This window comes from Haliotis asinina, chromosome 14 (assembly GCF_037392515.1).
Source record: "Haliotis asinina isolate JCU_RB_2024 chromosome 14, JCU_Hal_asi_v2, whole genome shotgun sequence".
Taxonomy (NCBI): Eukaryota; Metazoa; Mollusca; class Gastropoda; order Lepetellida; family Haliotidae; genus Haliotis; species Haliotis asinina.
Window position 1 is genome coordinate 55,589,099 of NC_090293.1, and position 9,820 is coordinate 55,598,918.

The following is a 9,820-nucleotide window of genomic DNA, read 5'->3' on the forward strand; positions in this document are numbered from 1 at the left end:
TAGGGGTATGATTCTCGCTTAGGGTGCGAGAGGTCCCGGGTTCAAATTCCGGACGAGCCCAACCTTTTGATAATCCAAGACGACTATTTTCCTTTCATTTTATTAGTTCCAAAGATCGAGAGGTTGAAATAAGAGAGTGATCAAGGGCTGGCCTCGTATCTGAGGCTCGTTGGTCTAGGGGTATGATTCTCGCTTTGGGTGCGAGAGGTCCCGGGTTCGAATCCCGGACGAGCCCTGTATCTTTTGGTAAATAGAACTGACAATTTTGATTGTCTTCCACATCATTAACAATGAGGCATGTGTCAGAATGATTGGATAATGAGCTTAATTGTCACCTAAAAGAAAAGCTAGCATGTTTGCAGGAGCTCGCAATTGATGAAGGGCCGAATGTTCATTTTTACACTGAAGGTTGAATACGGTTGTAAATAAAAGAAATGAAACTCAAACTTGCCCCTGCCTACAATGTCCCTCTCAACAGTGCTTGGCGCAATGTGCCGAGGGCAGCACGGGCTTGTGTTCATTGCATCATACTACCACGTGAAGTTTCTGTAGCCAACTTGAAGGACCTGTGACAAGCGGCTCGTTGGTCTAGGGGTATGATTCTCGCTTAGGGTGCGAGAGGTCCCGGGTTCAAATTCCGGACGAGCCCAACCTTTTGATAATCCAAGACGACTATTTTCCTTTCATTTTATTAGTTCCAAAGATCGAGAGGTTGAAATAAGAGAGTGATCAAGGGCTGGCCTCGTATCTGAGGCTCGTTGGTCTAGGGGTATGATTCTCGCTTTGGGTGCGAGAGGTCCCGGGTTCGAATCCCGGACGAGCCCTGTATCTTTTGGTAAATAGAACTGACAATTTTGATTGTCTTCCACATCATTAACAATGAGGCATGTGTCAGAATGATTGGATAATGAGCTTAATTGTCACCTAAAAGAAAAGCTAGCATGTTTGCAGGAGCTCGCAATTAATGAAGGGCCGAATGTTCATTTTTACACTGAAGGTTGAATACGGTTGTAAATAAAAGAAATGAAACTCAAACTTGCCCCTGCCTACAATGTCCCTCTCAACAGTGCTTGGCGCAATGTGCCGAGGGCAGAACGGGCTTGTGTTCATTGCATCATACTACCACGTGAAGTTTCTGTAGCCAACTTGAAGGAACTGTGACAAGCGGCTCGTTGGTCTAGGGGTATGATTCTCGCTAAGGGTGCGAGAGGTCCCGGGTTCAAATCCCGGACGAGCCCAACCTTTTGATAATCCAAGACGACTATTTTCCTTTCATTTTATTAGTTCCAAACATCGAGAGGTTGAAATAAGAGAGTGATCAAGGGCTGGCCTCGTATCTGAGGCTCGTTGGTCTAGGGGTATGATTCTCGCTTTGGGTGCGAGAGGTCCCGGGTTCGAATCCCGGACGAGCCCTGTATCTTTCGGTAAATAGAACTGACAATTTTGATTGTCTTCCACATCATTAACAATAAGGCATGTGTCAGAATGATTGGATAATGAGCTTAATTGTCACCTAAAAGAAAAGCTAGCATGTTTGCAGGAGCTCGCAATTGATGAAGGGCCGAATGTTCATTTTTACACTGAAGGTTGAATACGGTTGTAAATAAAAGAAATGAAACTCAAACTTGCCCCTGCCTACAATGTCCCTCTCAACAGTGCTTGGCGCAATGTGCCGAGGGCAGAACGGGCTTGTGTTCATTGCATCATACTACCACGTGAAGTTTCTGTAGCCAACTTGAAGGAACTGTGACAAGCGGCTCGTTGGTCTAGGGGTATGATTCTCGCTTAGGGTGCGAGTGGTCCCGGGTTCAAATCCCGGACGAGCCCAACCTTTTGATAATCCAAGACGACTATTTTCCTTTCATTTTATTAGTTCCAAACATCGAGAGGTTGAAATAAGAGAGTGATCAAGGGGTGGCCTCGTATCTGAGGCTCGTTGGTCTAGGGGTATGATTCTCGCTTTGGGTGCGAGAGGTCCCGGGTTCGAATCCCGGACGAGCCCTGTATCTTTTGGTAAATAGAACTGACAATTTTGATTGTCTTCCACATCATTAACAATAAGGCATGTGTCAGAATGATTGGATAATGTGAAGTTTCTGTAGCCAACTTGAAGGAACTGTGATAAGCGGCTCGTTGGTCTAGGGGTATGATTCTCGCTTAGGGTGCGAGAGGTCCCGGGTTCAATTCCCGGACGAGCCCAACCTTTTGATAATCCAAGACGACTATTTTCCTTTCATTTTATTAGTTCCAAAGATCGAGAGGTTGAAATAAGAGAGTGATCAAGGGCTGGGCTCGTATCTGAGGCTCGTTGGTCTAGGGGTATGATTCTCGCTTTGGGTGCGAGAGGTCCCGGGTTCGAATCCCGGACGAGCCCTGTATCTTTTGGTAAATAGAACTGACAATTTTGATTGTCTTCCACATCATTAACAATGAGGCACGTGTGAGAATGATTGGATAATGAGCTTAATTGTCACCTAAAAGAAAAGCTAGCATGTTTGCAGGAGCTCGCAATTGATGAAGGGCCGAATGTTCATTTTTACACTGAAGGTTGAATACGGTTGTAAAAAAATGAAATGAAACTCAAACTTGCCCCTGCCTACAATGTCCCTCTCAACAGTGCTTGGCGCAATGTGCCGAGGGCAGCACGGGCTTGTGTTCATTGCATCATACTACCACGTGAAGTTTCTGTAGCCAACTTGAAGGAACTGTGATACGCGGCTCGTTGGTCTAGGGGTATGATTCTCGCTTAGGGTGCGAGAGGTCCCGGGTTCGAATTCCGGACGAGCCCTGTATCTTTTGGTAAATAGAACTGACAATTTTGATTGTCTTCCACATCATTAACAATGAGGCATGTGTCAGAATGATTGGATAATGAGCTTAATTTTCACCTGAAAGAAAAGCTAGCATGTTTGCAGGAGCTCGCAATTAATGAAGGGCCGAATGTTCATTTTTACACTGAAGGTTGAATACGGTTGTAAATAAATGAAATGAAACTCAAACTTGCCCCTGCCTACAATGTCCCTCTCAACAGTGCTTGGCGCAATGTGCCGAGGGCAGAACGGGCTTGTGTTCATTGCATCATACTACCACGTGAAGTTTCTGTAGCCAACTTGAAGGAACTGTGATAAGCGGCTCGTTGGTCTAGGGGTATGATTCTCGCTTAGGGTGCGAGAGGTCCCGGGTTCAAATCCCGGACGAGCCCAACCTTTTGATAATCCAAGACGACTATTTTCCTTTCATTTTATTAGTTCCAAAGATCGAGAGGTTGAAATAAGAGAGTGATCAAGGGCTGGGCTCGTATCTGAGGCTCGTTGGTCTAGGGGTATGATTCTCGCTTTGGGTGCGAGAGGTCCCGGGTTCGAATCCCGGACGAGCCCTGTATCTTTTGGTAAATAGAACTGACAATTTTGATTGTCTTCCACATCATTAACAATAAGGCATGTGTCAGAATGATTGGATAATGTGAAGTTTCTGTAGCCAACTTGAAGGAACTGTGATAAGCGGCTCGTTGGTCTAGGGGTATGATTCTCGCTTAGGGTGCGAGAGGTCCCGGGTTCAATTCCCGGACGAGCCCAACCTTTTGATAATCCAAGACGACTATTTTCCTTTCATTTTATTAGTTCCAAAGATCGAGAGGTTGAAATAAGAGAGTGATCAAGGGCTGGGCTCGTATCTGAGGCTCGTTGGTCTAGGGGTATGATTCTCGCTTTGGGTGCGAGAGGTCCCGGGTTCGAATCCCGGACGAGCCCTGTATCTTTTGGTAAATAGAACTGACAATTTTGATTGTCTTCCACATCATTAACAATGAGGCACGTGTGAGAATGATTGGATAATGAGCTTAATTGTCACCTAAAAGAAAAGCTAGCATGTTTGCAGGAGCTCGCAATTGATGAAGGGCCGAATGTTCATTTTTACACTGAAGGTTGAATACGGTTGTAAAAAAATGAAATGAAACTCAAACTTGCCCCTGCCTACAATGTCCCTCTCAACAGTGCTTGGCGCAATGTGCCGAGGGCAGCACGGGCTTGTGTTCATTGCATCATACTACCACGTGAAGTTTCTGTAGCCAACTTGAAGGAACTGTGATACGCGGCTCGTTGGTCTAGGGGTATGATTCTCGCTTAGGGTGCGAGAGGTCCCGGGTTCGAATTCCGGACGAGCCCTGTATCTTTTGGTAAATAGAACTGACAATTTTGATTGTCTTCCACATCATTAACAATGAGGCATGTGTCAGAATGATTGGATAATGAGCTTAATTTTCACCTGAAAGAAAAGCTAGCATGTTTGCAGGAGCTCGCAATTAATGAAGGGCCGAATGTTCATTTTTACACTGAAGGTTGAATACGGTTGTAAATAAATGAAATGAAACTCAAACTTGCCCCTGCCTACAATGTCCCTCTCAACAGTGCTTGGCGCAATGTGCCGAGGGCAGAACGGGCTTGTGTTCATTGCATCATACTACCACGTGAAGTTTCTGTAGCCAACTTGAAGGAACTGTGATAAGCGGCTCGTTGGTCTAGGGGTATGATTCTCGCTTAGGGTGCGAGAGGTCCCGGGTTCAAATCCCGGACGAGCCCAACCTTTTGATAATCCAAGACGACTATTTTCCTTTCATTTTATTAGTTCCAAAGATCGAGAGGTTGAAATAAGAGAGTGATCAAGGGCTGGGCTCGTATCTGAGGCTCGTTGGTCTAGGGGTATGATTCTCGCTTTGGGTGCGAGAGGTCCCGGGTTCGAATCCCGGACGAGCCCTGTATCTTTTGGTAAATAGAACTGACAATTTTGATTGTCTTCCACATCATTAACAATAAGGCACGTGTGAGAATGATTGGATAATGAGCTTAATTGTCACCTAAAAGAAAAGCTAGCATGTTTGCAGGAGCTCGCAATTAATGAAGGGCCGAATGTTCATTTTTACACTGAAGGTTGAATACGGTTGTAAAAAAATGAAATGAAACTCAAACTTGCCCCTGCCTACAATGTCCCTCTCAACAGTGCTTGGCGCAATGTGCCGAGGGCAGCACGGGCTTGTGTTCATTGCATCATACTACCACGTGAAGTTTCTGTAGCCAACTTGAAGGAACTGTGATAAGCGGCTCGTTGGTCTAGGGGTATGATTCTCGCTTAGGGTGCGAGAGGTCCCGGGTTCAAATTCCGGACGAGCCCTGTATCTTTTGGTAAATAGAACTGACAATTTTGATTGTCTTCCACATCATTAACAATGAGGCACGTGTGAGAATGATTGGATAATGAGCTTAGTTGTCACCTAAAAGAAAAGCTAGCATGTTTGCAGGAGCTCGCAATTGATGAAGGGCCGAATGTTCATTTTTACACTGAAGGTTGAATACGGTTGTAAAAAAATGAAATGAAACTCAAACTTGCCCCTGCCTACAATGTCCCTCTCAACAGTGCTTGGCGCAATGTGCCGAGGGCAGCACGGGCTTGTGTTCATTGCATCATACTACCACGTGAAGTTTCTGTAGCCAACTTGAAGGAACTGTGATACGCGGCTCGTTGGTCTAGGGGTATGATTCTCGCTTAGGGTGCGAGAGGTCCCGGGTTCGAATTCCGGACGAGCCCTGTATCTTTTGGTAAATAGAACTGACAATTTTGATTGTCTTCCACATCATTAACAATGAGGCATGTGTCAGAATGATTGGATAATGAGCTTAATTTTCACCTGAAAGAAAAGCTAGCATGTTTGCAGGAGCTCGCAATTAATGAAGGGCCGAATGTTCATTTTTACACTGAAGGTTGAATACGGTTGTAAATAAATGAAATGAAACTCAAACTTGCCCCTGCCTACAATGTCCCTCTCAACAGTGCTTGGCGCAATGTGCCGAGGGCAGAACGGGCTTGTGTTCATTGCATCATACTACCACGTGAAGTTTCTGTAGCCAACTTGAAGGAACTGTGATAAGCGGCTCGTTGGTCTAGGGGTATGATTCTCGCTTAGGGTGCGAGAGGTCCCGGGTTCAAATCCCGGACGAGCCCAACCTTTTGATAATCCAAGACGACTATTTTCCTTTCATTTTATTAGTTCCAAAGATCGAGAGGTTGAAATAAGAGAGTGATCAAGGGCTGGGCTCGTATCTGAGGCTCGTTGGTCTAGGGGTATGATTCTCGCTTTGGGTGCGAGAGGTCCCGGGTTCGAATCCCGGACGAGCCCTGTATCTTTTGGTAAATAGAACTGACAATTTTGATTGTCTTCCACATCATTAACAATAAGGCACGTGTGAGAATGATTGGATAATGAGCTTAATTGTCACCTAAAAGAAAAGCTAGCATGTTTGCAGGAGCTCGCAATTAATGAAGGGCCGAATGTTCATTTTTACACTGAAGGTTGAATACGGTTGTAAAAAAATGAAATGAAACTCAAACTTGCCCCTGCCTACAATGTCCCTCTCAACAGTGCTTGGCGCAATGTGCCGAGGGCAGCACGGGCTTGTGTTCATTGCATCATACTACCACGTGAAGTTTCTGTAGCCAACTTGAAGGAACTGTGATAAGCGGCTCGTTGGTCTAGGGGTATGATTCTCGCTTAGGGTGCGAGAGGTCCCGGGTTCAAATTCCGGACGAGCCCTGTATCTTTTGGTAAATAGAACTGACAATTTTGATTGTCTTCCACATCATTAACAATGAGGCACGTGTGAGAATGATTGGATAATGAGCTTAGTTGTCACCTAAAAGAAAAGCTAGCATGTTTGCAGGAGCTCGCAATTGATGAAGGGCCGAATGTTCATTTTTACACTGAAGGTTGAATACGGTTGTAAAAAAATGAAATGAAACTCAAACTTGCCCCTGCCTACAATGTCCCTCTCAACAGTGCTTGGCGCAATGTGCCGAGGGCAGCACGGGCTTGTGTTCATTGCATCATACTACCACGTGAAGTTTCTGTAGCCAACTTGAAGGAACTGTGATAAGCGGCTCGTTGGTCTAGGGGTATGATTCTCGCTTAGGGTGCGAGAGGTCCCGGGTTCGAATTCCGGACGAGCCCTGTATCTTTTGGTAAATAGAACTGACAATTTTGATTGTCTTCCACATCATTAACAATGAGGCATGTGTCAGAATGATTGGATAATGAGCTTAATTGTCACCTGAAAGAAAAGCTAGCATGTTTGCAGGAGCTCGCAATTAATGAAGGGCCGAATGTTCATTTTTACACTGAAGGTTGAATACGGTTGTAAATAAATGAAATGAAACTCAAACTTGCCCCTGCCTACAATGTCCCTCTCAACAGTGCTTGGCGCAATGTGCCGAGGGCAGAACGGGCTTGTGTTCATTGCATCATACTACCACGTGAAGTTTCTGTAGCCAACTTGAAGGAACTGTGATAAGCGGCTCGTTGGTCTAGGGGTATGATTCTCGCTTAGGGTGCGAGAGGTCCCGGGTTCAAATCCCGGACGAGCCCAACCTTTTGATAATCCAAGACGACTATTTTCCTTTCATTTTATTAGTTCCAAACATCGAGAGGTTGAAATAAGAGAGTGATCAAGGGCTGGCCTCGTATCTGAGGCTCGTTGGTCTAGGGGTATGATTCTCGCTTTGGGTGCGAGAGGTCCCGGGTTCGAAATCCGGACGAGCCCTGTATCTTTTGGTAAATAGAACTGACAATTTTGATTGTCTTCCACATCATTAACAATGAGTCACGTGTCAGAATGATTGGATAATGAGCTTAATTGTCACCTAAAAGAAAAGCTAGCATGTTTGCAGGAGCTCGCAATTGATGAAGGGCCGAATGTTCATTTTCACACTGAAGGTTGAATACGGTTGTAAAAAAATGAAATGAAACTCAAACTTGCCCCTGCCTACAATGTCCCTCTCAACAGTGCTTGGCGCAATGTGCCGAGGGCAGCACGGGCTTGTGTTCATTGCATCATACTACCACGTGAAGTTTCTGTAGCCAACTTGAAGGAACTGTGATAAGCGGCTCGTTGGTCTAGGGGTATGATTCTCGCTTAGGGTGCGAGAGGTCCCGGGTTCGAATTCCGGACGAGCCCTGTATCTTTTGGTAAACAGAACTGACAATTTTGATTGTCTTGCACATCATTAACAATGAGGCATGTGTCAGAATGATTGGATAATGAGCTTAATTGTCACCTGAAAGAAAAGCTAGCATGTTTGCAGGAGCTCGCAATTGATGAAGGGCCGAATGTTCATTTTTACACTGAAGGTTGAATACGGTTGTAAAAAAATGAAATGAAACTCAAACTTGCCCCTGACTACAATGTCCCTCTCAACAGTGCTTGGCGCAATGTGCCGAGGGCAGCACGGGCTTGTGTTCATTGCATGATACTACCACGTGAAGTTTCTGTAGCCAACTTGAAGGAACTGTGATAAGCGGCTCGTTGGTCTAGGGGTATGATTCTCGCTTAGGGTGCGAGAGGTCCCGGGTTCAAATCCCGGACGAGCCCAACCTTTTGATAATCCAAGACGACTATTTTCCTTTGATTTTATTAGTTCCAAAGATCGAGAGGTTGAAATAAGAGAGTGATCAAGGGCTGGTCTTGTATCTGGGTTCGTTGGTCTAGGGGTATGATTCTCGCTTTGGGTGCGAGAGGTCCCGGGTTCGAATCCCGGACGAGCCCTGTATCTTTTGGTAAATAGAACTGACAATTTTGATTGTCTTCCACATCATTAACAATGAGTCACGTGTCAGAATGATTGGATAATGAGCTTAATTGTCACCTAAAAGAAAAGCTAGCATGTTTGCAGGAGCTCGCAATTAATGAAGGGCCGAATGTTCATTTTTACACTGAAGGTTGAATACGGTTGTAAAAAAATGAAATGAAACTCAAACTTGCCCCTGCCTACAATGTCCCTCTCAACAGTGCTTGGCGCAATGTGCCGAGGGCAGCACGGGCTTGTGTTCATTGCATCATACTACCACGTGAAGTTTCTGTAGCCAACTTGAAGGAACTGTGATAAGCGGCTCGTTGGTCTAGGGGTATGATTCTCGCTTAGGGTGCGAGGGGTCCCGGGTTGTAAATAAAAGGGTTAGGGTTCAGCTAGGTGAGTCAATCTCAAAGCAGGATTGCTAGGTGTCACAAAGATGTCCTTGAAATCATATAGGCATTCTGCAATCTGTTTTGTCTGTCCATCAGAAAGGTTCTTTGGCAGCTCAAAATTTGAGATAAAGTCATCAAACTCAAAGGAGGAACTTCCCTTTGATTGTATTTGTTCATTGATGGCAGTATCTGTCTGCTCTGGTGTACTGCTTAAAGTAGCATGGGCACTAGAAGGGTTCTCGTCTTCAGTAGATTTGATTTCAAATGTACTGTCAAAGGCTGTAAATATTGCTAGAATCTGTGCTTTGCTAACAGAAATAGCACTATCTGTGACATTAATCAACTTCACAGGTACCTTGCGGTTCCGTGGAAAACAAACAACTGCCTTTGCAAGTAGAATGTACTTTCCTAAAATAGTTTTTGTTGGTATATATATGCCTTGTACACCATATCCAATAGTTGCAGGTAATTTACCATAGGTCACAATTTCAGTAAATGACTTCTTACATCTGATCTTGGCACTTGATTTCCTCACTTTGCATTGGCTGAAGTCAAGTACAATGCCCTGTGATATGAGACAGCCTGTTCCTAATATAACTGGATGAGAAGTCTGCAATAACACATGAACTGTTACAAAATGTTTGCCATGAGGAGTAGAAATCTTCAGTATAGATGTCCCCCAAAACTTGAACTTTCTGGTTGCTGGCAAGAACTATTGATTCAAACCCAGCTGGGATTATTGGTTTCTTGTCACACTCTGGGATGAGATCATAACACTCCTTTGACACAATGTTAATATCACTTCCAGAGTC

At 44.8% G+C, this 9,820-nt stretch overlaps 16 non-coding genes across 16 annotated transcripts; all 16 read left to right on the forward strand.

The window, feature by feature from the left end:
- Window positions 1–163: 163 nt before the first annotated feature.
- Window positions 164–235, forward strand: Trnap-ugg (transfer RNA proline (anticodon UGG)). Its single transcript has one exon. It is a non-coding gene; the product is annotated as a tRNA-Pro (tRNA).
- A 517-nt stretch (window positions 236–752) lies between these two features.
- Window positions 753–824, forward strand: Trnap-ugg (transfer RNA proline (anticodon UGG)). The gene has a single exon. It is a non-coding gene; the product is annotated as a tRNA-Pro (tRNA).
- Window positions 825–1,341: 517 nt separating this feature from the next.
- Trnap-ugg (transfer RNA proline (anticodon UGG)) lies at window positions 1,342–1,413 on the forward strand. The gene has a single exon. It is a non-coding gene; the product is annotated as a tRNA-Pro (tRNA).
- A 517-nt stretch (window positions 1,414–1,930) lies between these two features.
- Trnap-ugg (transfer RNA proline (anticodon UGG)) lies at window positions 1,931–2,002 on the forward strand. The gene has a single exon. It is a non-coding gene; the product is annotated as a tRNA-Pro (tRNA).
- Window positions 2,003–2,127: 125 nt separating this feature from the next.
- On the forward strand, window positions 2,128–2,199 carry Trnap-agg (transfer RNA proline (anticodon AGG)). Its single transcript has one exon. It is a non-coding gene; the product is annotated as a tRNA-Pro (tRNA).
- Window positions 2,200–2,302: 103 nt separating this feature from the next.
- Trnap-ugg (transfer RNA proline (anticodon UGG)) lies at window positions 2,303–2,374 on the forward strand. Its single transcript has one exon. It is a non-coding gene; the product is annotated as a tRNA-Pro (tRNA).
- Window positions 2,375–3,130: 756 nt separating this feature from the next.
- On the forward strand, window positions 3,131–3,202 carry Trnap-agg (transfer RNA proline (anticodon AGG)). Its single transcript has one exon. It is a non-coding gene; the product is annotated as a tRNA-Pro (tRNA).
- Window positions 3,203–3,305: 103 nt separating this feature from the next.
- On the forward strand, window positions 3,306–3,377 carry Trnap-ugg (transfer RNA proline (anticodon UGG)). Its single transcript has one exon. It is a non-coding gene; the product is annotated as a tRNA-Pro (tRNA).
- A 125-nt stretch (window positions 3,378–3,502) lies between these two features.
- On the forward strand, window positions 3,503–3,574 carry Trnap-agg (transfer RNA proline (anticodon AGG)). Its single transcript has one exon. It is a non-coding gene; the product is annotated as a tRNA-Pro (tRNA).
- A 103-nt stretch (window positions 3,575–3,677) lies between these two features.
- Window positions 3,678–3,749, forward strand: Trnap-ugg (transfer RNA proline (anticodon UGG)). Its single transcript has one exon. It is a non-coding gene; the product is annotated as a tRNA-Pro (tRNA).
- A 756-nt stretch (window positions 3,750–4,505) lies between these two features.
- Window positions 4,506–4,577, forward strand: Trnap-agg (transfer RNA proline (anticodon AGG)). The gene has a single exon. It is a non-coding gene; the product is annotated as a tRNA-Pro (tRNA).
- A 103-nt stretch (window positions 4,578–4,680) lies between these two features.
- On the forward strand, window positions 4,681–4,752 carry Trnap-ugg (transfer RNA proline (anticodon UGG)). The gene has a single exon. It is a non-coding gene; the product is annotated as a tRNA-Pro (tRNA).
- Window positions 4,753–5,922: 1,170 nt separating this feature from the next.
- Trnap-agg (transfer RNA proline (anticodon AGG)) lies at window positions 5,923–5,994 on the forward strand. The gene has a single exon. It is a non-coding gene; the product is annotated as a tRNA-Pro (tRNA).
- Window positions 5,995–6,097: 103 nt separating this feature from the next.
- On the forward strand, window positions 6,098–6,169 carry Trnap-ugg (transfer RNA proline (anticodon UGG)). Its single transcript has one exon. It is a non-coding gene; the product is annotated as a tRNA-Pro (tRNA).
- Window positions 6,170–7,339: 1,170 nt separating this feature from the next.
- On the forward strand, window positions 7,340–7,411 carry Trnap-agg (transfer RNA proline (anticodon AGG)). The gene has a single exon. It is a non-coding gene; the product is annotated as a tRNA-Pro (tRNA).
- Window positions 7,412–8,342: 931 nt separating this feature from the next.
- Window positions 8,343–8,414, forward strand: Trnap-agg (transfer RNA proline (anticodon AGG)). The gene has a single exon. It is a non-coding gene; the product is annotated as a tRNA-Pro (tRNA).
- Window positions 8,415–9,820: the final 1,406 nt, after the last annotated feature.